This window comes from Pseudorca crassidens, chromosome 4 (genome assembly GCF_039906515.1).
Source record: "Pseudorca crassidens isolate mPseCra1 chromosome 4, mPseCra1.hap1, whole genome shotgun sequence".
Taxonomy (NCBI): domain Eukaryota; kingdom Metazoa; phylum Chordata; class Mammalia; order Artiodactyla; family Delphinidae; genus Pseudorca; species Pseudorca crassidens.
Window position 1 is genome coordinate 29,730,615 of NC_090299.1, and position 26,699 is coordinate 29,757,313.

The following is a 26,699-nucleotide window of genomic DNA, read 5'->3' on the forward strand; positions in this document are numbered from 1 at the left end:
CTTTTTAAAATACAAATTGGAGGACTTTTGAAAATACTTGCTTAACTTTCCTTATTGTTCAGAAATCATCAGTTTTAGAAATTGGCTATTGATGGGTGACGAGTAAGAGATTTCCTTTTGCCAGACAATATAGTGACATACATTAATATGGAAATTGCCAGTATGTTTGGATATTTATGGAGAATCATCAAAAACAAATCTAGATCAATCTATATAAGCAAAGAACACAAAATTTATGAGTTTAATTTTTGCTGCCTCTATGTTTAAGTTTGGCAATTCAGGCAATGAGAATGTTGTATGAATTTGAATGCATGCATATTCAGGGTTATTTTGGAAGTGTATGGAATATAATGCAGAAAAGAAGAAACAGTTTCCACTCAGATTTTTACTTTTTAACTACACAATTGTTCACTTGCTTCATTATGTGCTTGGTTTAAAGAAAAAAGTAAGAATTCAACTAAGAATATGATTAGGAAGGTATTAAACTCTCTAAAATCTATAGGGAACACATTCATTTATCAATTTGGGGATGCTTATAACATGTTTTTTCTGCTTATAACAGGTCTTTTCTAAGTGGAAATTTTTCTATGCAGGCAGGTAAATGTCTAGTCTTAGGAAGATACTTTAACAGGGAAATAGCAGAAGGTGCTCCAGATAGAACTCAAACCCATATCTGTTTTATTCCAGAATCTTTTTCTGTTTCTAGTAGTTGTCTTTTTCTATTTCATCTTTGTCCTGATTTGTGATCACAGACGTGGATAGACTGATTCACCTCTTTTCTAGAACCAAATCAGAAGCCTTTACTATGGTAAACTGCTCAGCTTGGGAATGGTCTTGGTGACGTCTTTCTCATGAGTGTCTGAGTAGGTGGCTGCCGGCCAGGATTCCCTCTACCTGGATATCCTGTCCATTTGAGTTTCTCACCTTGCAGAGTGGGCGTAGGTAATGAGTAGCTGGGAAACGATCCTTTCTTGATCGGTTTTGTTTTCCCTCTTTGTTCCCTCTTTATGTGGGGGGATGGATTATTTCTCTACCTAGGTCTAAACAGAACTCTTTCCTTCTGAACCTGGTTTGCATTTACTCTATAAATACAAAACGTGAAATCAGAGCGTGACATTTTGTGACCTTATCCACAGATTCAGGAGTACCATTAAAGAATAATTGAACTAATGAAGTAATTGGGAGACTTGTATTATATCTTGTGTATAAATAATATAATATAGAATAGGATAATGTAATATATATTTATAGAAAAAATGTGTTGTAAAGATAAATGGAAAACAGCACTGGAGCCTAGTTGGAACCACCCTGCACAGCTTTCTTCTGTCCCTTTCCTGTTCTGTCTGCCTGGTCTGCTGCCCAATCACATCTTTCCCCTCCACCTTGACACCCTCCCCGCCACAACGCAACCAAATTCCTCCTGCAGCTGGCATGAACCCCAGCCTTCTAGGATGAGGATTTTAACACACTCCTGGGAGCTTGTGTTGAAAGTGACAGAGCAAGTTAGACCAAAAGGAGAGGCGGCTGCCTGATGACAAGATAAGAAAGGTTTCAACAATTGATGGGTTCTGTCTTCTAAAATTAGCTCTTTTGAAGTGCTGGAATTTCCATCTTTTACCGATGTATTTCTTGGCAGACGTCCTCTTTGTAGTGATTGCTGTTGTTCCATTTGGAATTAGTTCAGTTCTTCAAAGCAAGGAGAATCTGTTTAAATACTTAGCTGCAAATTGTGTTTTTGTTGGCGATGGTCACTCCTGGGCAACAACCAAGTGGGGTGACACTAACTGCATCCATCCTGGCTCATTATATGTCATTAAGATCCTTTCTGCAGATTAGGAACGGTGGAAGGTTGGAGAGAGCCGTGCCACAGCTGACTCCTGAGGAAGGACCTCTTAAGTCATCTGTACCCTAAGGGGCTCATCACCCCACTGATGGTTAATACGGTTTTCTTGGGGAAAAAAGGGTATTAATATAAAATGTTCATGTTCATCATCAAAAAATTGGAAATAGACTAAGTATGTATGATTTTAAAGCCAGTAAAATATTGTAGGTATATGCTGTAAGCACCGTGCCAAGTTTATTGATTTACAGTGGAAGACTGCCTTTCCAGTATCTGAAATATCCATAACTACTCCCTGTGGCTCTCCGTTTCTTGTAAATAATCCATAGGGATTATGGATTGGGCTGGAATCAAAATGCAGGGAACTACCTCGTTTTGTGGGTTATTTCACCTGTAATAGAAACTGACATGCTGTGTATTACTATTAGTATCCAGCAGATCATGGAGAATGCCCCTATATGACAGATTAAGTATCTTTTTGCTTTGAAGTTGCTATGTCAGTCTCTTGACAGATTTATTTCAAGACCACTCTTCCTGTGCTATGAAAGTCATTTACCTTATGTTCCTGTTGTTGTTTTCTTGGTGGAAAACTAAATTTTCTAATACAGTGTTGTTCCAACTTTAATGTGCATCCAAATCGCCTCAGGAATCCTGATCAAAGTGAACCTTTTTCAGGAAGTCAGTCTGTAGAAATATAGATTCTTAATCTTAGATGGCTCTGGGGATGCTGGTTGTCACTGCCCTTTGAGTAGCAAAGCTCTTAGTCAGCCTACGAAATGGCTGAGATTTCTTGGGATGGGTTATTTCTAGACAACCTAGCCCCTTTCTTCTGAACTTGGTTTGAATTTACTCGATAAAGGCAAAATATGAAATCAGAGCGTTAAATTTTTTGACCTTATCCACAGATTCAGGACTGCCATTAAAGAATAATTGAACTAATGAAGTAATTAGTAATTAATATAATATACTGCATAATGTATTCTATTTATAGAAAATATTTTACTGTAAAGATAAATGAAAAACAGCACTGGAGTCTAGTTTGCATGTAAATCTCACTTCTATTTATTTGAGCTGACATTGATGAGATATGCCATGTCTAGCAATGTCAAATGAGGTTGTTAGTTTTGTTTTTTAATGATGTATCCTCATCAGATCCTGGGATTAGGAGTTTGATATTCCTCACACAATACTATGGTCCAGCCTAAAATAACTATTGACTTGCTAGGTACATAGTACAGAGATAGGTTATTAATTAGCTTTTAACTGGTAGATTTAAGGGTCTAGGAACTTGACAAAGGGATAAGCCATTCTGTGTAGGAGGAGGGGAATGTGTATGAAGGAGAATCAGCAAGTCATAATATTGATAATATTTTTTAGAAGATTTAGCATTGGTATAATTAATAACCTTTTCAAAAGATAAAACCGCAATTTAAAGATGAGTTATATTGAAGAATTCGTATGCTGTAGTATTGGTGATAACTGGAAAAAGTGGCTACACAACCAAAAAGCTCCCAGTCAACTGATATGTAAAGGAATTAGGGACTTCCCTGGCGGTCCGGTGGTTGAGACTTTGCCTTCCAGTGTAGCAGGTGCAGGTTTGATCCCTACTCGGGGAGCTAAGATCCCACATGCCTTGTGGCCAAAAACCAAACATAAAACAGAAGCAACATTGTAATAAATTCAATAAAGACTTTAAAAATGGTCCACAACAACAAAAAAAAATCTTCAAAAAAAAATAGCAAAGGAATTAACTAGAAGTCAGTAATTATGTCTTTTACCTGTTCATTATGAGTGAGAAAAATGCTGTTCTGCGTGAAGGAGGAAGGACCAGTTTGATTATAAAGAGAGCAAGTGTTCATTCTTATTGTTGGAGATTTGAACTCCCTGGTTATTAACTCATTTAACTATATGTCCAAAAATTCCTTAGGCAGACCAAATGAGTAGACTGATTACATCAAATGACAGTAATTCCACAGTTTAGACAGGCATAGATGGGAATGTAAGCAATGTTCATAAATTCTAGTTAGAATGGGAGCAAGATTAACCCTGTTAAATCCTGTTTAACAGGTCAGGCAGATTCCTATAACCCAAGACATTACTAACAGTTAGTGAAGGCAGGATGTCCAGGATGAAGTTCTTGGACTGCAAAGATCCCAGAAATGAATGACGTTTCTGCAGCTGGAGATGGGCCAGCAGTCAGACATCAGACCACCCACTCACGTGTCTTATGCATTTTCAAGTTCCAGTTCTCGAGGGAAATGGAATGTCAATCACAGCTGCCACATTTGTGGGAAAATTACAGTGGTCCCACCTCATCTGCAGGGGAGAGGTTCCAAGACTCCAAGTAGATGCCTGAAAATGCACAAAGTACCAAACTCTATATATACTCTGTTTTTTCTTATACACACATACCTATGATAGAGTTTAATTTCTAAATTAGGCACACTAAGAGAGTTACAGGAATGACTAATAACAAAATAGAACAGTTATAACAATATACTGTAGCAGACGTTATGTGAATGTGGTCTCTCTCTCACAAACATCTTAATGTACTGTGCTCACCCTTGTGGTGGTGTGAGACGATAAAATGCCTGCTTGATGACATGGAGTGAAGTGAATGATATAGGCATTGCGAGGTAGCCCTGGGCTACTACAGTGTTGACCTTCTGTCAGTAGGTCAGGAGGAGGAGTGTCTGCCCCGGGTGACCCTGGACCCTGGAGCCATGACCTTGATGTTGGATGTCAGGGGCGAATCAAGTGGATGCTGGGGATTCAGAGCAGGGTGGACCAGGATGGCACTGAAATGCCGTCACATGAACCAGAATGGTGCACACAACTTAAAACTTCTGAATTGTCTAGTTCTGGAATTTTCTACATAATATTTTTGTGAAAAACCATATTTTGACCACAGTTAACTGAAACCATGTAATGTGAAACCGCAGATAAGGGGAGACTGCTGTATTCTCACAGTGTGCGTGACAGAGGACTTTGTTAAAAAGAAAAAACAAAAAAACACAGACATTTTTACCAGGAGTATAAAATAAGGAATGCAGTTAATACTCTTAAAACATACACGTGGGCATCAGAAGCATTTTGATTTTTGAAGTCTAGTTCCAATGCTGTTAAACACAGGCCTGGGAAATAGTAAGAAGAGGGTAACTCAACAGTGAAGCATGTGACAAATTCCAGCACCATCTGCTACAATTTACTTTGGTCTTCTGAGCTCCAAGCCCATTTCCTCATCTGTAAACTGATATGATAACATCAATATGATAAGGTGGGAGCACATTTCACTCAGTGATAGCCGGACTATGCTATCTAAATATATGCTAGTCATTCTGTTTCAATGTATAGTCTCCCACACCAGCTGAGTCTCTCATATTTGTAAAGATTTTTGCCTGAAATTCCAAAGCATCACAAGGTTCTTTTAGACTAATAAAACCTGAGTTAATACTATACTAGTAGAATTCAAATACTTCTGCAAGGATCGGAGTGGCCCTCCAGGTAAGGGCCAGTCCCCTCCACGTGGGTCATTATCAGTCATCTGTAGCTTCTTCGGATCTTCCACTCCCTCCACCGCCCTCCTTCTGATCATCTGATAGACTCTCTTCTGAGTAGGTGGTCCCAGGGACACGCTGTTTCTGTTGTATTCTTCAGGTGCATTGTGAGTATCCTTCATATGTGCTGGGGCTGAATATCAGAGTTACCTGGGCAGCTTTTTCAAAATACCGATGTCCCTTACGCCAGACAAATCAGATTCTCTAGGAGGCGGTTCTCAAATACTGTGTTTTTTAAAGCTCTCTAGGTGATTCTAATAGGCCCCCAGGGCTTAGAACCATGCAGCTTTCAAGAATGAAAAATGAGGGACTTCCCTGGCGGTCCAGCGGTTAAGACTCCGCACTCCCAACACAAGGTACACAGGTTCAATCCCTGGTCAGGGAACTAAAAGATCCCACGTGCCCCGCGGTGCAGCCAAATAAAACAAAATTATTTTAAAAAATTGTTTTTGAAGTAAGAATTAAAAATGAGAACTGTCGGTCATTCATTCATGCCTCATGGTGAATCAGTTCCCATGGACTGAGTTTTTCAGAACCAAGAGGTATGAGAATGAGTGAATGAGAAATTTCAAGAGCGGTGGTGAGCTGTAAAAAAAGCAAACATCTTAAGAGTGTAAATTTTGGGATAACAGAACTTATTTAAGTCAATATTTTGTTCAGTCTAAATTGTAAGCTCTTCAACTGGTTGAAAACCACTTGCAGAAAAAGGGCCTAAGGCTTTGCCTTCTTCTTGGGGCCAAGAGCAGGATATTGCTGTTATACACTCTCTATAAGTTTTTGTTAAATGTCCCTTTACCTGCTAGTTGTTAAGCTCATAATAAAAGAGGTTACCTAAGAAACATGAGAAAAACAAGTCACTCTGGAAGAGTTTACTGTGGTATTTTTTTGGTCGTCTAAGAGGTGATCTTTGTGCACAGTATTATTCGTGGTTTTTTAAACCTTAGGTACTTCTTGAAGACTTTAAGATATTCATTAAAAATATTACCCTTGGTTGCAAATAACAAGTAGTCACTGAAGGTACTTGGGCAATACGAACATGCTCGGTGTCATTCAGACATTGCTAAGACTTTGAGTATCTGTTGATAACCTTAAGAATTCACACACACACAAATATTATCTCTTGGTTGCAAGTAAAAGGTGCTCAGAATTGAAGGCAAAAGATGATCGAAAAAAACTTGAAAAGAACGAGATCCTCAGAGTCAACGTTTGTTCTCTTTAGCAGAGTAAGTGGTGGAGATTGGTTGGGAGTTGATACTTGAGTGCACAAAAACTTAGAAGTAGGGAATGGGAAGCAGCTGATCATTGTAACTGCAGAAAGTACAGTACAGGCTTCCTCTGGCTTTATCTTCCTGTGGAAAGGAAAAGGGGGCGGGGCGGGGGAAACCCAACTTCTCCACCTTTCTGTGAAATGCAAAATCAAGTTTAGGGCTTATAGAAACATGCTAGCCCTATCCCCAAAGTGGCATGGGGAATTAAGGACGTGGGGAAAGCACTCACTGAGTGAAAGAGCGAGTGAGTCAGCTCCATCTATGGCCGCCAGGGACTAGGGGAGTCACAGATAATTACCACATGCTAGGAGTACAGGGATACCAAGCAAATGGGGGTGTCGAAAACATCCTGAACCAACCCCCAAGGGTGCTTAACATGACGGGGCCGGTTATGTAAGGTATTCCGTCACAGAAGGGAAGGGACAGGACAAAGCCCTATCAAACACTTAGGTATGACAGAACAGTTTGTAACCAATTGGTAACTCCTGAGATTCTTTGCTATGAAAATTCAGCCACAGTAGAGATTGTTGCAGTTATGTTAGAGACTGTTACCTGCCGAATGACAGGTTTAGCCGAAGGTGACTAGGGAAGGGGGCCAGATTTAAAGAAGCTGAAAAAAATCTTAGACAAACAAAGTTCATTTCCACTTAAAAATCCTAAGTTAAAACACTCCGTTAATAGAAAGAGTTGGGTCAACTGTATAGCCATTCTCTTCTTTGCTTCCAAATCACTTCCAAAAAGAGACAAAAGAGTAGACATATAAAAGGTCCAGATGCATCAGTGCAAAAGGAAAAATTTCATGTGCATCGTTGTTTTCTAAAAACGTATCTGTGAGCCGCACCGTCCCGCCCCCCACCCCCCCCAAAAATCATGTTTAACAGGCAAAAAATACTTTGGAAAGAAGACAGATTTAAATAAGGGAAAATGTTACCCAAGGTCACCATGATTATCTATAGATGTCTGCCCATCTCTGAAAAGTAAAATATTGACAGCCCAGAGCCCCAAGGGAATAAAAATGTATATTCAGTTCTCATTCAAATGAAAATGCATTAGGCTCAGGTCCAGAGAACAGTCTTGAATTTGATTTTTTTTTTTAAGCTTCCTAAATTTAACGAGCTAAATTCTTAAAACCAGGCTTTCATAAAAACAAAAAGGTTTTTTCATTTTGTTGTTTATTTTCTTAATTTAAAAAATACACACTGTGCCTCCCTGGTGGCGCAGTGGTTGAGCGTCCGCCTGCCGATGCAGGGTACACGGGTTCGTGCCCCGGTCCGTGAAGATCCCACATGCCGCGGAGCAGCTGGGCCTGTGAGCCATGGCCGCTGAGCCTGCGCGTCCGGAGCCTGTGCGCCACAACGGGAGAGGCCACAACAGTGAGAGGCCCGCGTAACGCAAAAAAAAAAAAAAAAACCCACACAAAAAGAAGTCCCATAATCTCACTTTTTTCCCTTAAAATTTACAAGTTAAGGTTTCCCTACCCTCTCACCTTGAGAGATAATGCTTTTTTCTAGAATACTAGAGATGTGTATCTATATCAGTATCTATAATTAATGATTTAACTTGATGCAAACCTTCATTAAAAAGATGGAAACTTGCATCCTTGGTTTAGGTAATCTATTGATATTATTCTGTTTTTAGCTTTATCTGCTTAATCTGTGATAGTTTCTGGATTACAAGGCAGCTGTTTAAGTGTAGTTGATTGAAGACAGATGGTTGGGATCAGGTGCCTCGAGGCAGTGTAAAGGACTGAAGAGTAGTGTAGGACCCCCTCCTTATCTCAAACCTTCCCCCCCCCCCCCCCCCCGGTCCTACCCACGCAATGACCGTTTCTCAGCTGCTTACACGAGCTAAACTCCAGTTTTCAGACTTTCCAGTATGCATTTCCTTCTCCCTGGAACGTCCTTCCATGCTTCTCAAAGGCCAGCTCTTCCCCATTTTTATGATCCCAACTGATGTGCCAGCTCTACTGAGATATTCTCATTCTCCATCTAGAAGAGCTTCCCGCCCCCAAACATTGTCTCTCCCAGTATTCTGTTGTTTTCTTTCAATTCACACCATAGTGGGTTATTTTTGTTTATCTGTGGATTAGCATCCATCTCTCCCCAATTCAACAGAACAAGCTCTGTGAGGCTCGTGGTGGTGCCCATCTTTTTCAGTACTGTGCACCCAGCACTTCACATAGGGGCTGGTAGATAATAGGTGCCCAATAAGTGTTTGTGGAATTAATGAGCTGTATATATCATTGGCACAAATCCACAAACATGTAACTAGCTTGCTTTGCAACCATGTGGCTGTAAAGAAAGAGAAGGCTGCTCTTTGATTGCTTTTTATTAGTCATGTTTTACCAAGTTGAAAGTTACTAGTAAATTTCTGGTAGTGGCTTTGTCAGTAGTAAATTACAGAGCATGCTGTGTTACTAAAATGGGTTACCACTCTTGAGAAACCCAAGCAACAAGGGATAAGAATCTCTCCGTGCATTTCTATAATGACTTGGCAGAAGCTGTGGGATGGAGGAAAGAATTGGACTCACTCTAATCATAGGTCTGCTATTTTTTAGTCATTTATTAGTAACTTCTTTTCTTAAGAGCCTTGAAGAGCCTCCATTTTCTTACCTGTAAAAGGCAATCGTTTTGTCTCATAGGAACAAAGTAGATGATACGTGACATACAGTTAAAACCTGCCATAATATATAAATGAATCTGCATGGTCTTGTTATTTTGAAATTAATGAAATGGGGAACACATGCAGCTGGCTGCCTGGGAATTCCAGGCATCTGTGAGCCCACTGCCAACAGTTGTTTCCACAAATTTGTTATTGTCTCAGAGTGGGTTGCCCAGGAATCTATGTCATGTTAGTTAAAGTGTTTTGTGAATTGCAAAGCGCCAAAAAAATTTATGGTGTCATTACTATTATTATTATTATATGGTTAAAAATAGATCCTATTAATAAATAAGAGAAATCTATTCATAGTGACTATCAGCTTTTGCCTTTTAAATTTAGATAGACTTACTAGAGTCATATGCTTAACTGACATGGATATAAGAAGATCTCCAGTAACGTCAAAATATCTTCTAAAACCTTGGAAGAGGCTAATGCTTCATAGCATAACCGAGCAGGACCCTATGGGGCCTTCCTGGGACAGATCCTGCCCCATACCCTCTGCTTCGGCTCCTCTCTGAAGTACCTAGATAATAGTATCTGATACACACTTCCTGAGTTGTTTTACAGACGCTAAAACCACCACCAAGTGAAAGAAATTAACTACTTGATGACCGTGAGCACGTAGCCCCTAAACCTACTGGCGCCTAAGGATTGATGTTGTTAACCCTTGTGACACCGCCCTGTTACCTCACCATCAACCAATCAGAGAACTGCAAGAGCAGCTGATCGCTTAACCTGGGACCCTCCTCCCTCACCTTGCCTTTAAAAGTGCTTTGCTGAAACCCACGGGGAGCTCAGGCTTTTCGAGCGCTGGCTTCCCTGGACTCCTCGTCTGGCACCGTACAGTAAACGCTGCACTTTCCTTCACGACAACCCAGTGCCAGTACATTGTTTTTACTGCAGACAAGCAAGTGGACCCGAGTTTGGTTCAGTAACAATAGTAGAAGTGTCCTCCTCACCAGGTAGTAGAAGGTGAGTTTGTTTGCTCCATTTCGGATTGACTTGGCCCTCTGCTTTCCAACTTCCCCCCAAAGAAATTAGTCACGATGGTGAACTTCTTAAGAGGAAGTGGCTGTAAAGTGCAAAATCAGTAAAAGCAACCAGCCAGTAAACCAGGTTTATACTCGGCCAAGGTAGATTTAATCCAGGCTCAGAGTCAAGGAATCACTGAATTCTAGTGCTGGAAGGAACTAAAATTTACTTATATTAACCCCAAAGTTCTTTTGATTTCCAGTCTTCTAAGGAAACAAAAAGAAATTAGTTTTATTATATTTCTTGACCTATATTTAAAGCCAGACCATAAAATTTCCAAAGGTACTATTTTCCCTGCCAAACTTTGACCTGGGTGCTTTTTACCGCGGGGCTCTTGGCCTTCCAGCCAAGAAGGAAGAAAGGGTGTAATTCTGCATTTATGTGAGTTCCACAGCTCTTTAAATGACAATCCCGGAAGACTGGATGTTTCTCTGATAAGGTGTTCTTTTCAGACTTCTGTTTCTTCTCCCTTCCCAACTTTTCTTTACCATCCCCTCCCAGCTTATCTCTGTGCTCTCTATTAGGGTATAGGTAGGCAGGGTGTGGTCGTTATTCAGCTGCTAATTTTGTTAATTTAGCCTCAAACAGCAGTTTTACAAATGAACTAACATTTGAGAAACTGAAACACAAAGGTGATAAGAAACTCCGAAAAGTACAGTTTACCTTTAGTCAGCTAGTCAGAGGATAAAAGAATGCTATTCAGAGAGTAGAGTTCGGTGTGATTATTGGGTGAAGCTGGTGTAATTAGAGGTAGCTGGCAGATCCTGCAGAATTAGTTACTCTGGGGAAATAAGGAAATCTTCACAGGACCTCCCTGGTGGTCCAGTGTTTAATACCCTGTGCTTCCACTGCAAGGGTCACAGGTTTGATCCCTGGTCTCCCTGGTGTCCAAGGTCGGGGAACTAAGATCCCGCGTGCCAAGCTGCAAACTGATGGGTAAGACTGCATCTCCAGTCTTTCATTCAGTTTGAGGAAGTAATGATTGCTCTTAATTTAAGTGAGTGTATCTGTCAGTCAATGGCATACGTAATCAGTCCTAGCTTTGTTTATGGCAGGACAAACTTTCCTTATTACTACCTATGAAGCCACATAACTCAGACTGGGCCTTGAACCCACCGTCTTTTCATTGAGATCACACACCTGATCTCAAGACTTAATGAAGCTTAGGTTCTTTATGTCTCCTTGTGGAAAGAACTCAGTGAGAGACAAAGTGATAGGTAAGAAGTGTTTATTTAGAGAGATACACATTCCAGAATGGCCCTGGGAGAAACACATTTCACAGACGGAGTGTGGGCCATCTCAGAAGGTGAGAGGCCTCGAACTATGGGCTGGTTAATTTGATAGGCTAATGAATGGGAGGATTATTCCAACAATTTTAGGGAAGAGGTGGAGATTTCCAGGAATTGGGCCACTGCCTACTTTTTGACATTTTATGGTCAAACTTGGAGCTGTCATGGTGCCTGTGGGTGTGTCATTTAGCATGCTAATGTATTATGAGTGTATAGTGAGGTTCAAGGTCTACTGGAAGTTGAATCTTGGACATAATCGGTTCTAACCAGTTTATGTCGTATCCTCAGTTGCTATGTCGTTCTTTTAAAGGTTGTGCCCGGCTTCCTTCCTCCTATTTCACTTGCACATTCCTAATGTCTTCAATAAGGCACTCAGTATAAAGCAAACATTTTATTAAAGACAAACCTATTGTTGTGGGAATTCTACCCAGAACTATCAGCACAGCCTTTAACTTTACAACCGATTGAACTTATATATGAAACTCAAGGTATTATAGCTATGTGTCTATTCCTAATGCAGGATTCCTAGCTCCAGAGGAAACATCTGAGGGCATTCATGACCTGTCAAAAAGTGAAATGGGAATTTGAGATACTTATATAGAAAATTGAGACCAAAATAACACTTGGAATTTCAAATATCTAGAATCCTATGAGACAATATGTTGAGCTAAATTTTCTGAATGGGTACATCTCAGTCTGTGAACGTGCAGTCTCCGTGATCACTGCTTTAAGAAACCCACTATAGCCTCTTTCGCCTCGCTTCCAAGATGACCAAGAAAAGAAGGAATAATGGTCGTGTCAAAAAGGGCCGCGGCCACGTGCAGCCTGTTCGCTGTACTAACTGTGCCCGATGCGTGCCCAAGGATAAGACCATTAAGAAGTCCGTCATTCGTAACATCCTAGAGGCCGCGGCCGTCAGGGACATTTCCGAAGCGAGTGTTTTCGACGCCTATGTGCTTCCCAAGCTGTATGTGAAACTGCATTATTGCGTCAGTTGTGCCATTCACAGCAAGGTAGCCAGGAATCGTTCTCGGGAAGCCCCGAAGGACCGAACACCTCCACCCCGATTTAGACCTGCCGGTGCTGCCCCACGACCTCCACCAAAGCCCATGTAAGGAGCTAAGTCCTTAAAGACTAAAATACTGTTCCCTGGAAAGACAATAACGTGGAAATTATACTTTAAACAAAAAAAACCCACTATAAATATCTTTCATATGAACCCAGATTTAATCATACGTATTGTCATTAATCAATATATATTGATTAATATCCTAGCCCCATATCCAAGTTTAGAAGAAAAATTCATTTTTCAACTAGGCTTACTGAGTTACATCTAATTGAAGTTCTTCCTGTGGTATTAATGAAGGTAGAGGTTAATTCTTTGAAAACCTCACTCCAAATTATGGTCAGCTTTCTCTCTTCCTGGTTCCTTTGATAATTCTAAACAGATCTAATATGTTGACCTCTTGCTCGTCTTTGAGGATCTTCTCGAAAGATTAAATTGTCTCTGGTGCCTGGTGGGGATCAGACCTGTGCTGAGGATAGGAGGATTACTTTAGGGTTCTTCCAGGTGACCTTGACTGAGGTGAATTACAAGAAGAGGAGGGAGAGGAAGGGAAGGGGCAGGAAGAGAAGAGAGTGCTCTGCTGCGGTCCCTCTACTGGTTGGCTTCTTTTCCAATAAAGCCTTTATCTGCTGCTGAGTTTATCCATTTTTAACTTTTTAATTTTTAGTGCCTTCCCTTATTCCCTGGGCTACTACCCTGCTACCCTAAACTGTGCTTATACTGAGGTTCATTACATGTGTTTCCGACTCCTCAGATTTGCTAATTCGGTTACAATTTTTGGCCTCCATGATGTTGACCTTGGCTTTGGAGTGAGGCCAGTTTGATCCCAGATCACCACTGCTTATTAGTCATGCAACCTTGGGCAAGTTAGTTATTTCACCTGGCTGAGCTTCCTCACCTGTCGGTAGGGGTGGTGCACACACCTAGTGTATCTGGTGTGAATATTGAAGGAGAGATCTGCGTCAAGTTTTTAGCACAGTGCCTGAAGAGTCCTAAGTAACCTGGACTCTGGTCAAGTTCAAACATCTCATTTGTTTGGCATCCTCAGATTATTTTCAGTGACTTCCTTGATAACCTTAAGGTGATTATCTCATTTTCACCCAGTTGTATATCCACATAATAAAGGAGTGTCCTGGGTTCTATTTTCCTGGTCTATGCATGAGTACAAAAAAAAAAGGGAAGACCTTACATGTTTAGCCTGGAATTCAAGGCCCTGCTCAGTTCTGTCCCCAAACTTCCTCTACTGCCTTATTTCCCACATCACTGTTACCGAACGCAGGGTTGTGTGCCCGATGCACGGTAAGGCCAAACGAACCCAAACGTTGCAGTTTGGAAAAGAGAAAGGTTTGTTGCAGGGCCAAGCAAGGAGAACAGGTGGCTTGTGCTCAAAATTCTGAATTCCCTGATGTTTTGGGGAGAAGAGTTTTTACAGGCAAAATTTGAGGGGTGGGATGCAGGGTATGTGACTTTCTAATAATTGGCTGATGGCGAGGTAATGGGGGTGGTCTAGGCGTCTTATGCTCGGCCTGAAGTTACTGTCTTCCACCTGAGGTGAGGCCTTCGTTCCTGCAGAAGAACTCAAAGATATTGTTACGTATATCCCTTGAGGTAGAACCAGTATCCTGCTTTAATTGTTGCACTGTAGTTTCTTCATTGTTCCTCCTTTTTTCTGCATTCCGTATTTCCCTGACCGGTAGCCATTTGCTCTGCCCTTTGGAACTTAGGGAAGGCCTAGGAGGCTGAAGCCTTTATCCTGCAAATAAGAAATGGGGGACCTGGAAAGGCTTTTGTGCCCCAGGAGGGCCCCATGGGGTCCTGCTTGGTTTCATCATCACTTTCACATGTCGAACACATTTACCAAACTGGAATAATTCTCACTCTCCAGATAAACACTGTCTAGCCCATGTTTCACACTGTTCCTTCTTTCTGGAATGTCACATTCCTAGTCTCCCCTGTTCCCTATCCTGCCGTGGTGTTAAGTCCTACCAGAAGCCATGTTCTCTTACAGCCTTGTAATCCCTCCATCAGCACAATTCTTAGCACAATTCTTTTTATGACTTGATTATGACTGACCGTGTTCTTTCATGTGTGATAGTCACTACTAGTTAGTAGACTCTGAGAGCAGGAAGGGGTGTAATGCTTCTATTCCCCACTGTGCTTAAAATGGGGTTTTGCAATTGGTAGATCTCAGCGATGGAGTCCTGAAGGAAGGAATATATTGTGGGGATCAGAAGCAGATACCAATTGTGCAGTCAAATATATTCTAATTGTTTCAAATATTTTATTTTCATATATTTCTATTCAATATATAAGAGGCCTTCCCTGCCCACCATAGCTGATGGAGTCCTGTCACTCCTGGCCCCCTTGCTGTGCTTTAATTTTGCACCTGAAAACATATCACTATGACTGTAGATACGCTATAGAGCCTCCAGTTAGCTTCTGTCTGCCTCTGGAATGTAGGCTTCGTGAGCTCAAGGCCTTCATCTTTTTTGACACTTAGAATCTTTAGCAAGAACTCAGTCAGTATTTCTTGAACAAGTGAATGGATAACTGAAATAATCATAGGCTTTACTCTGCTAAAGTATGGATAGTATCAGTTCTAAGTTTCTAAAAGTATAAAAACAGGCTTCCTAATAACTTGTTTTGAAGGTTTAGACGTTAAGTTTTCAGAGTAATTCTAAGAAATGGAAGCCCTTCCAGGAATGCTGTTTAGAGGCGTTCAACGTGTCCTGAGTTTGACACACCATCGTAGGCTATCATGCAATACAGCCTCTAACAAAAATAGGTTGTCTTGAACCCCTGGTAGTAGAACTACTTGCTTTTATACCAAGAAGGTTGGGAAAAGCACCAAAATCTGTATGTGATATGTGCTGAGAAGTTCATGCTGTGAGACCTAAAGTTCTTAGGAGGTTACCTAAAGTGAAAAAACATGTCAGCAGGGCCTGTGGTGGGTCCATGTGTGCTAAATGGGTCTGTGACAGGATCAAGCTCACTTTCCTTAATGAAAATCCTGGTCAAAGTGTGAAAGGTACAAGCGCAGAGTCAGAAAGCTTAAAAAAAAAAAAAAAAAAAGCTTTTATGAGTAATAAAAAAAAACCCTAAAAGACTTGTTCTATTTTTAAAAAAAAGAAAGTAACTATGCTGAATAACTATAAGAGGAGGTTTCAAAAGTGTAGTCAGAGCCCAGAAACAATTTAATTTGGTGAGTTTAACTCTTTCTTATCTTAATTTTCTTCTTTCAATACCAAGAGTATATTGGGAAATAACTGCTTCTCTTCAGCATAGGACTTTGCTCCCCAGGCAGACGTTGGAGCTAAGTCAATGGTTAAACAAAATAACAGGTCAGAGGATGAGGAGGTGATGCTGCCACACCTTTTCTTCCCGTCCCCGCTTTCATCTCAGACTCCTGTGATTCTCTAAGCCCCATCTTCCTAAAGCATCTCACCCCACCTCCTTTCCTTGCTGTTTGCCCAAGTGCGATATCACCCAGTGCTTTGCATACGAATTCAATTCCTGTTCACATCTGAAAGAGTGTAACATTTGTAAGGAAATGGACATGCCTTTGCTCTGCTTTCAAAGTAGGATGAGGCTGTCCTTGAGGTTTGAGGTTTATCTGTACAGCACCTGGCACCCAGGGGACCTCAGTAAATATTTGAAGAAATGAATGAACCATGTACAGAGGAGGCAGCCCAAAGGCCACTTCAGGTCACAATGGAACACTCTTTATCAGCACTTATCTGACTTGATTGCCTGGTGACACTCGACCCTCTCTTAGCTTTCACCTTTTTTCCATGACACTCCTTGGTTTTCCTCTTACCTTTTGGTTGTCTCTTCTTATTCTTTCCTGCTTGTTTTTCACCTCCCCCTTCAGTGGTGATACCTCCCTCCCAGTTAGGTTCTACCCTGATCCTCAGAATATTCCCCCTGGATGACCTCATCCAGGTTCCTGACTTCAGCCATCACCATGCAAATGTGGATGACTTCCCAGCCCAACATTTCTAAGTCCCACGCCCTATGTGTCTCTTTCTTTCTCTTTTTTAAAAATTTATTTATTTATTTATTGTTGGTTGTGTTGGGTCTTTATTGCTGCGCCTTTGTTGCTGCACGAGGGCTTTCTCTAGTTGCGGGGGCTATTCTTCATTGTGGTGCGCGGGCCTCTCATTGTGGTGGCTTCTCTTGTTGCAGAACACGGGCTCTAGGCACACAGGCTTCAGTAGTTGTGGCTCGTGGGCTCAGTAGTTGTGGCTCACGGGCTCCAGAGCTCAGGCTCAGTAGTTGTGGTGCACGGGCTCAGTTGCTCCGTGGCATGTGGGATCTTCCCGGACCAGGGCTCGAACCCGTGTCCCCTGCACTGACAGATAGATTCTCAACGACTGCACCACCAGGGAAGCCCCTATGTGTCTCTTTCAATCTCTACCAGTAAGTCACACATTCTCATTAACTATTAACTAAATACTAGAATACCACTTCTTTACTCCCCACCCACAAAGCTAACACCAGCTACCGGGTCAGACAAACCAGAAACCTGAGAACCACCACCTACTCTCCCTTTTGCCTTTCTCCCCACATTAAATTAGTTGCTAAGACCTGTCTGTTCTACCTTCTCTGCTGAATTCATTTCCATTCACGTAGGGAATGATTACTCTGATGGGCTACCATCTTCCAAATAGCGTTCGCCTATCCATCTTCACCAGTCCTGGCTTCTTCTCATGACGAGAATTGCAGTTACCTGGCATCTCTGCCCATCAGCTTACATTCCCCCAGGTGTCCTCCATGTGACCATGGCTGGGCGGGCTTTCCAAAAATCTTATCTAACTCTGCCCCTCCTGCTTCAACCCTCAGTGGCCCCCTGTGCCTTCAGAATCAAAAGTTCAAACTAGGCGCATGTAGGTAGAAAAGTCATTCAGGATACTACCTCCTAATCCTCCAACCTCATTGCCTACTCCTCTGGTGCCCTGGTCGGTCCAAACTCCTTGTTCAATTTCCAACATGCCCCACTGAATGCTTGTCCCCGCCGTGCTTCCTGCCCAAGCACTTTTTCTCCTGTTCTTTAGCTGTTCTGCTCTTTGAAAACTGGTTCGTTCTGCAAGAGAGTTTAGTTTCACTTCTGCCCTCCTTTTTTATGCCTTCTTCTGTCCTCTTCACATCCCTCTGAATGTTTGGAAGGCATTGTAAAATTGTTTCCTTGTCTCTCTCACTAGACTGAGCAGTCTGAGATATGTGTCTCTGGCATCTAGAACAGCATAGACCAGTGTTTTTCAAAGTGGGACCCGCAGGCCTTCCTGTGTCAGAATCATTTAGCCATTGTCAACACTCATGTTCTTAGGCCCTCCCCTCCCCCATAGGACCTAGAAAATCAGAATTTCTGGGTGTTTTTAAACAGACTCCCCAGGTAATTTTTATGAGTATACGTATTCAACCAATATATTTAAGTAAACAAATCAGCTGGAGCCTTTGAGCTTATTTTTGAATTCACATACACTGCATAACTTGGATTTGTTGCTGATACTTCTATCAATACTCCTCCTGTTTATAGAAGACCATTTAATTTCCTAGAGAAAAGTTTGCCTCTATGTCGTAAAATGAACTGGGGATTTGGAAGTCCTGTGGCCAATTCTAAACACTTTAATAAACAATTTGAACAGTTCAAATTAAATAATCCACACAACTAGATTTAAGCAGCCCTGATGCCTCTTCTTGTTCTTTCGGTGAGCACTTGGCCTCACGTCTCTGGAACTCAGTTTTTCTCTGTGCAAATTCAAATCACTGGGCGTAGCTCCAGATGGCTTACAGGAATTTGAAAATCACTGTGGCAGATATTTGATGTGTTTCATCATTTTCAGTTCAATGTCCAAGGTGTAGCCCCTACACATAATATAAAATTATTGCTCAGGAGTCTTCCTCAACTATAGAAGATTATTTATATACGAAGACAGTAAAAAACAGTGCAGCTGGAACTTCTATATATGAGTGGGAGTGAGAAGTCTCTAGTGATCTTTAAACTCACCAACTATCCCCTTGAATAGAAATATGTACTTACCGATGTTTATATGCATTTAGGTGCCAATATAAGTACACACTCGTGCACAAATGTAACTTTGCTCTCTTTGATATCCTGCAAGGATTTATATTCGTGTGCATATAAACTCGCCTGAAAATCCTGGAGCCTGCCAGACAGGTTGCACCTTTGAATAAGGATAGCTGTTGTGGACTTTAGCCCACATGTGTGCTTAAAGAGAACTGTCCAGTCCCTGGTGGCCAGTGCTTTTGTCCGGTTTGTGCAGTGCTTATTATTGTGTAACTTTAATTTGCCCAAAATTGTCCACAAAGCATTTTATCCTTTTGTTTTTCTGGACAGTTATTCCCTTGGACCAGTGTGTTGCTCCTGCTTTAGCACTCGGGGCTCAGTCATTTTTAATACTTGACCAATCAAGCTCAACTAAGTGAGAGTAATTGTGGCCAAAATGCCTAGGCAGGATGTAGAGAGTTCTGGGGTTTTGTTTTCCTGTCTTCCTGCTGTTTTTTGGTAACAACACAATAGATCAGGTAGCCTAGCATCTTTTATAGAAGGAGCCTCTACACATGTCACTATATAAACATTTACATTTTAGAGGTAATGGCTTGCTTGTTGCCACCCACATTATTAAATCGCTGCAGCATGCCATGTATTTCAGTAGCAAAGAACTTCGTACGTTGTATTCAGAGAAGTTTGAATCGAAATTCAGAATATTCATTAAGAGTATGTTGCGAACTAACAGAAAAATTAACAAATAGAACCTTAATTAAGTATGGCGATTTCCTTGTTTCATTCAACAAAAGTCCGGAGCATGTAATCTAGAGTTGATGAAGCAGCCCAGTGATGCCATCTGGAAACCAAGCTCATTTCATCTTTCTGTGCCTCTGGCTTTCTCTCTCGTGGCTATAAGATGGCTGCCACCAGGCATCCAGTCTGTGACAAGGCAGGAAAGAGATGTGCAAAGGAGCAAAACTCCAAAGGGTGTGTCAGCTAAATCAAGCAAGCTTCCCCAGAAGTCCCATCTGGCCACTTCAGCTTATGCATCATTGCCAGAACTCTATCACATGACTACCCCTAGACCAATTGCTGGAAGGGAGCCAGGGAGAAGGGCATTGTGATTGGCAGTTCAGTCATACCGCCATCCTCAGACAGCTTCCCTAAGGATCCAATCCATTGAAACTAGCGTTCCAACCGAAGGACATCTGTGGAGCACATCGCTTACTATAATGTTTGCCCTGGTGTTGATCCATCTCTTGAGAGACTCAGGGACTTTCCAGGCGATGACTCTGGGTACCTTCCTCTCATGTGGCGAGAAGTGAAAGCAATCCAGTCTAGATGTGCCTCACCTGAGAAAATATATACAATACAATAACAAGATTCGATCTTTACAAGTAATCATGAAATTTCTCTTCAGTAGGGACGCTCCCCAAACTTTCTCAAAATACACTTTAGTTTAAAACAATTTATACACAATTTTCTGGGAGTAAATCTGTTGTATAGAGCAAGATAAACCTGTACGTTAAAAAGGTTTATTTTACCTTTGAGACATGAATATAAAATTCATAACGTAAAATCTTGGTAATCACTCACATACTTACTGGATCTTCGTAAGTGTGTTCCACGGGAACTTAGAACTTTACAAGTTCTGCCCTGTTGGTTGGGAAAATGGGTGGATGTTTTCTTAGTCCTGAAACTGACATTATTACATGCCGCTGGTTGACACAGGAGGGAGCATAATTTTATAGATAAGATCATGATAAGCACCAAAACCATGAGGAAATATTACACTTTGCTGCATTCCCTATACTCTCAGATGGGTAGAGTGAAAGTAATTTGCAGAAATCACCTGACTAACCTCATACACCCATATATTGAACATTAGACCATGTGATCAGTTCCTATGAAATAACTCCCCACCTAAGAATGTTCAGACCGGGGACTTCCTGTATCCACATTGCACACGCCTGCCTTGTCTTCAGCTCCAGGCCCTGCCCTTATCTAAAACCTGTGCTACTCACTCAAGCTCCTGCTTTGATCTTATCAGTGAGGAACCTCTATATATCACAAGCAAAAGCATGTTGACTTCATTCATTTAAATGCTTCAGTGCCTTCCTATTGCTCTTATGATTAAAAAGAAATGTCTTAACATAGTCTATAGGAGCCCTCATAATCTTACTTCCACCTATCTTGGACCATCAGCTCAAAACTCTCAAAACCTACTCTTGGGATCTGAAGGTCAAACACACTAAATTCCTCATAGTTATTTGAATGTGCTCTCTCTCTCTCTTGCTTTGGTCTCTGCCCATGTTATTCCCACTTACTCATCTTGTCTAAATCTGGGTGAGGGTGCATCTGTAGTATTATTGGAGTGTTTCCTTATGATCTTATTCCCCCACTTTCCCATACACTTGTCTATTACCCCCCAAAGACTTTAAAGTCTCCAAGGAACCAGGGAGTGTCTATTTTGTTAACTCTCCTCAATGCCTTGCACATTGTCAGTGCTTAATAAATATTTATTGAGTTGCAATATGAAAAAATGAATCAGAACTCTCCTTACTCTTAGCCCAGATAAACTCTTAGCAGTACAAATTCAGCAAAATTTGGCACCGTAAGCCAAAAGGCTTTGTAAATTTTTATTAATTAGGAGGTAAATAAATATCTTTGATCTCTGTTATTAGACTAAACCATCATCCTCCAAGCAATTCCTGAAAAAGTATATCTTTCAACTGAAGTAGCTTATTACTTATGAAGAAAAGTTCCTAGGTTTCAGTTTTCTGGTTAAAGGGCAAAGAATTTTAGATTAATGTGTTTGTTAAATGCTCACATAAATGAGAATCTTGAGAAGCTTAGTGAGATGTAGGCTTACCTTCTCATCCTCAGAGTCCTAGAGCAGCTACAGTGCAATGTCCTGTCTCTGTTCTTAACGCAGAGTACAAGAGGTTGCCTGCCACTCTTCCTTTCTTTCAGTTTTCCTCTCTTGTCAAAGTCTTTGCTAGTTGTAATGCACTGATATTTTTTTTGTAAATATGATATTAGCCAGAAGTTTTTTATTTGATTGTAGGATATAATTGATTTTGATGTGCCTTACAGTTATGTTATCTTTGAGGCAGGGAATCAAAGAACCCGGAGGGATGGTGGTGGCTGAAGACAGGGAGCTCAGTAATCATGATCTTGACGTAGATCGAGCTCAAGTCTAAAAGTCTTGTAAGAGTCGTAGTGAAGTGCAGACTTTTAGGGTTACTTTTTGTTCTTAGTCTGTTCAGGCTGCTATAACAAAATACCACAGACTGAGTCGCTTAAGTAACAACGTTTTCTCACAATTCTGGAGTCTGGAAAGTCCAAGATCAAGACACCAGCAGATTCAGTGTGGGGAAAGGGCCTGCTCCCTAGAAGGTCGTGTTCTCTCTTTAACCTCCCACGGAGCTTTCTTTTATAAGGGCACTAATTCCATTCAGGAGATCTCTGCCCTCATGACCTAATCACCTCCCGCAGACCCCACCTCCTATCATACCACAATGGAGGTTAGGATTTCAACATGAATTGTAAAGGGTACAAGACATTCAGACCACAGGACTCTTCTAGATTCAGAAGATTAGGGAGGCGGGAATCTGCCGCCATAAGAAGCACCACCTCCCTCCCTTTTTTGAGTCTGCCCTGCTTCCTCCCAACTCAGACTAGGCTCTGACATTTTTTGTTTATGACTTTCATTTTAGCAGGTTTTTCTCAATCTCTAATTCTCACTCCCAATCTCTAGCTCTCTTTTCTCACTCAAATTAAAACTTATATTTTTATTTTTTAATTAAAAAAGTAATAAATATATATCCTCTTTTAAAATATGTGTTGCATAGACACAAGTGGAAAATAAAACTTACCTGTAAATCAACCATCTCAATGTAACTTTTTAATAAAAAGTAAATAAAGAAAATTAACTTTTATCCACCCCTTTCTTTATATATATTAATATAGTTTTGGCCTTTCATTTCACAGGCAGAGAGAGATCTGAGTTCTGTAAGGATGTGAAGATATCTTTTGCGACATTAGAAAGGATGAACTAGGGAAATACAGAGTGTTTTAAAAAGTAAGTTTTTGGCCTTTAAAGAAACGGCTATACCTTATATTTGGAGTGTTATGATAATTTCCTAAAATTGGGATTAGGTTATAGTGTATATAGCGTTATTACTTGGTCGAAAATTTAAAACCTAACTGCAACTCACTTAAGCTCTGGAATAAAAGGCCTAATTTTTTTTTTTTTTAATGGAAATAGTTGCTACAGTGTGTTTTAAAAGAAATTGGCTTAGTTCCTTTTTTAGTTTTAAAGTCATATTTTATTCATTTTATTTGCCTCTTTTTCTAAAGCTTTGATTTCCGCAGTACCATTGGGCTTTGCTTCTTATATGTATATTTAGAGAACTACACATTAAAAAGCCACTTGTGTCCTACATCCCCCTGCTGACTCAGGAAAAAAACGGAAAACGTATTTCCTTGTCCTTGTCAGGAATTATTATCCCTTTTCTTGCCACTTGGACCTAAAACCAGTTTGCCAGTGAAGCAGAATTAATGTGCGTGTAGAAAATCAAATTCTGTCTCTAGTTGGGAATAATCCTATCAATTTTTGAAGAACCAGCTTTTGATTTGTATATTCAGGTTTGGGTTTGCAGGAGGGAATCCCGAAAGAACACTACACATCTTCTTTATGAGAAAGACTAAATAAATTCATCTCTAGTGCCAAGCTACTTTAGATCTGTCTTAATTTAAGATTCTACCATGGTACCTCATAATCTTTGTCTACAGACTAACTTAATTCACAAAAGATCAGAAACTGAGAAGTTTGGGGATTTCTTAGGAACTCAGATTTACAATTATAATTACCCCCTAAATAAAATGTTGTTTGCTTATGCAAATTAATAAACTTTCTTTACCATAGTCTAGATACTTTTATGCTCATTCTTCCTGAATATTTATGACTATGCAAACATAGCTGTATTTATCAATAGATGAAAACTTACTGAAAGAAGCAGAATTATTGTTCAGATATACACTTAGAGATACATGCTCAAAGGATATCTCAGTATACTGAAATTTCCAAAGGCAAAATTAGCAGAACCTGGTCATTGTAAACACAGAAGACAGTTCTTGCCCGTGTTATTTTTCTCTGCCTTTTCTCTGCCTAGCTTTTTCCAGAGGGGTTCACTCCCTTACCATAAGTCTTTTGCTCAAATTCACCTTCCCACTGTGTCTGCCCTGGCCACCTTATTTAAATTGTGGTCTGTCCCTCACTTCCCGCCTTATTTTCCCCTCACACTGCTTTACCATCTCTTCTTTCCATCGTATGTATAATCTTGTAACATATCTTATTATTTATTTTCTTATTTATTGTCTGTCTGCAGATGTGTAACCTCCATGAGTACAGGCTTTTTTGTCTGTTTTGTTCATTGATGTATTCCCAGAGCCTAGAACTGTGCTTGGCACACAGTACATGCTTGATTAGTACTTCTTGAATGAATAATCAGGAGTTCCAAATGGAGTCGGAAAAGAATATGGAAAATTTCTCTTTCTGTGAGGTTATTTGTGCTGTCAAAATGTACAACTTTTCTTCCTTGGAGAAGCTATTAAGACCAGACATAAGATACGTTTTCAGTGAACATATGCCATATAAATTTCAGTGAATATATGACATAAATTGTTAATTCAGTCAATTTATCCCCCTAAAATTCATCAAATTAATGTGAAAAAAAAGGAGTCATCATATTGGTGTCATTTAGGTAAAACCTCTGCTTTTTTTTTTTTGTGTGTGGTACGCGGGCCTCTCACTTTTGTGGCCTCTCCCGTTGCGGAGCACAGGCTCCGGACACGCAGGCTCAGCGGCCATGGCTCACGGGCCCAGCCGCTCCGCGGCATGTGGGATCTTCCCGGACCGGGGCACGAACCCGTGTTCCCTGCATCGGCAGGCGGACTCTCAACCACTGCGCCACCAGGGAAGCCCAAACCTCTGCTCTTTTGCTTTATCATATGCAGTTACGGATAAGAATTCTTGATCTCAGTGCCCACCCATGTACCGTCAGGCAAGGCTGTTTTGCCCATGGTCATATGCATGCCGCGTTTTTAATGAGAATATTATAGGCTGATAGACCTCACATTGGACCTACTCAAAGAGTTTGTAGGTGGGAGAAAGATTTAACTCTAAAAATAGAGATTAGATTTTGGCATCACATGCCACTCTTGAGGTGAAAAATCTTATTGGAGCTACTTTGTACTGAGAACTGCTAGTCCAGTCTCTGCCCCTCGACTGTTCTGATGAGTGGAATTCTAGCCCAGCTGCTCACTTCCCTGCCCCAAGCAGCCAGTAGGAGTCAAATGAGGCAGATACTGATGAGAAAAGGAGCCTCTCAAAGCCCTTTCATAATTTCAGTCCTTTGTGACGTACGGGTAGACTCCCTTGGGTGCTCCCTTTTTGTATAAAGCTCTAAGGGAAGTTATGGGCGAAAGGCAGGACTAGAAGTTGAAAACCAATTACCAAGGATCATCAGCTTTTGCTGACCCGAAGCAGAAGATGCACCAGAGGTCAAATAGCTGATAGATATTTGCTCATGATCAGCCAGGTTCACCCAATGCCAGGTGTGTAGAATTGAGGGACGATTCTTGGCCACTAACTGGTTTGGAATAATCAGATTGTGCCGTATCTGTATCCTGCGGTTATCCTTTGAATGTCTGCTGACATCCAAGAAATGATGCCAGTTTTACAAATCTGGGTTAGATCAGAACTTTACCTCACGGCCAGGTTTGCTTTCGCCTCTCACCACCAAGGCAGAAACAACCTCACAATACAGCATTGTTATATCCACCCGTGAGGCTGCATGGCCAACTGATCTCAGCTCAGACTTGCTGCAATCAACATTTTTTATTGTGAAAATACTGTAAGTTGTACAAAGAATGAGCATTGTACAATATTAATATCCTAACATTCCATGGGCCTTTTAACTGCAGTGTAAATCAGCCAAATGGTCAAATTCAACTCTTTTCTTTACTGGTAGCCTAGTAATTAAATGACTATAAAAGGATCTGCTTTTTCTTCCTACTATAAATAGGTCAGAAAAAAAAAGCATATCTTCCATAACATTTACAAGTTTTTCTTTTAGAAATATCTAATTTACCGCACCACCCCCTCTAGTTGCAGGCATCTGAAATAAAGCAAACTTTCCTTTCCACCTAAAAAAAGAAAAAGAAAAACCTAATTTAGAAGGCTTATTTATAGCCGCTTTTAATTGTTATTATTTCTAAACATACTTTTAGGTGGGCCAGTACTTTTCAGCTCAGTTCAAGAGTGACCTGTGTGTACCATCTACGAAACTTATGTCCTGTGTCCTGTCTAGGACTTTTTATAAGAATAGTGTTCAGATCATTGTTTCACAATGTTACCGCTCTTCATACTCAAGCTGAGATATCTAAATGATGTGTTTTCATAAAAGCTCTTGTATATTACAAACTTGGATAGTGCAGTTAGGCTTATTTATCATTTTCAAGGTACTCACAAAAGGCTAATATCAAATTCACAGATGTTCTGGTATGTATACCTTTAAAATGACTAAACAGGACTTGAAATGCTTTTGGCCATAGAGACTCAACCAGCCTGATTTTTGGCGTTTGAGTCTGTTATAACATATATATATTTTTTTTAAGAAGATGTTGGGGGTAGGAGTGTATTAATTTATTTTTGCTGTGTTGGGTCTTCGTTTCTGTGCGAGGGCTTTCTCCAGTTGTGGCAAGCGGGGGCCGCTCTTCATCGCGGTGCGCGGGCCACTCACTATGGCGGCCTCTCTTGTTGCGGAGCACAGGCTCCAGACGCGCAGGCTCAGTAGTTGTGGCTCACGGGCCTAGCTGCTCCGCGGCATGTGGGATCTTCCCAGAGCAGGGCTCGAACCTGTGTCCCCTGCATCCCTGCATTGGCATTCTCAACCACTGCGCCACCAGGG

The 26,699-nt window shown here is 40.9% G+C and overlaps 1 protein-coding gene and 2 pseudogenes across 4 annotated transcripts in view; all 3 read left to right on the forward strand.

The window, feature by feature from the left end:
• ELOVL6 (ELOVL fatty acid elongase 6) overlaps positions 1–26,699 on the forward strand; it is a 137,033-nt gene that overhangs the window by 36,634 nt on the left and 73,700 nt on the right. Inside the window, exon 2 of one of the 4 annotated variants that reach the window (XM_067735319.1) lies at positions 22,717–22,807. The exons of the other annotated variants lie outside the window; for them this stretch is intronic. The gene's annotated coding sequence lies outside the window, so the exon portion shown is untranslated. The remainder of the gene's footprint in view (positions 1–22,716; positions 22,808–26,699) is intronic. 4 annotated transcript variants of the gene reach the window in all.
• LOC137223101 (small ribosomal subunit protein eS26 pseudogene) lies at positions 12,408–12,818 on the forward strand (annotated as a pseudogene).
• On the forward strand, positions 15,357–15,768 carry LOC137223102 (large ribosomal subunit protein eL34-like; annotated as a pseudogene).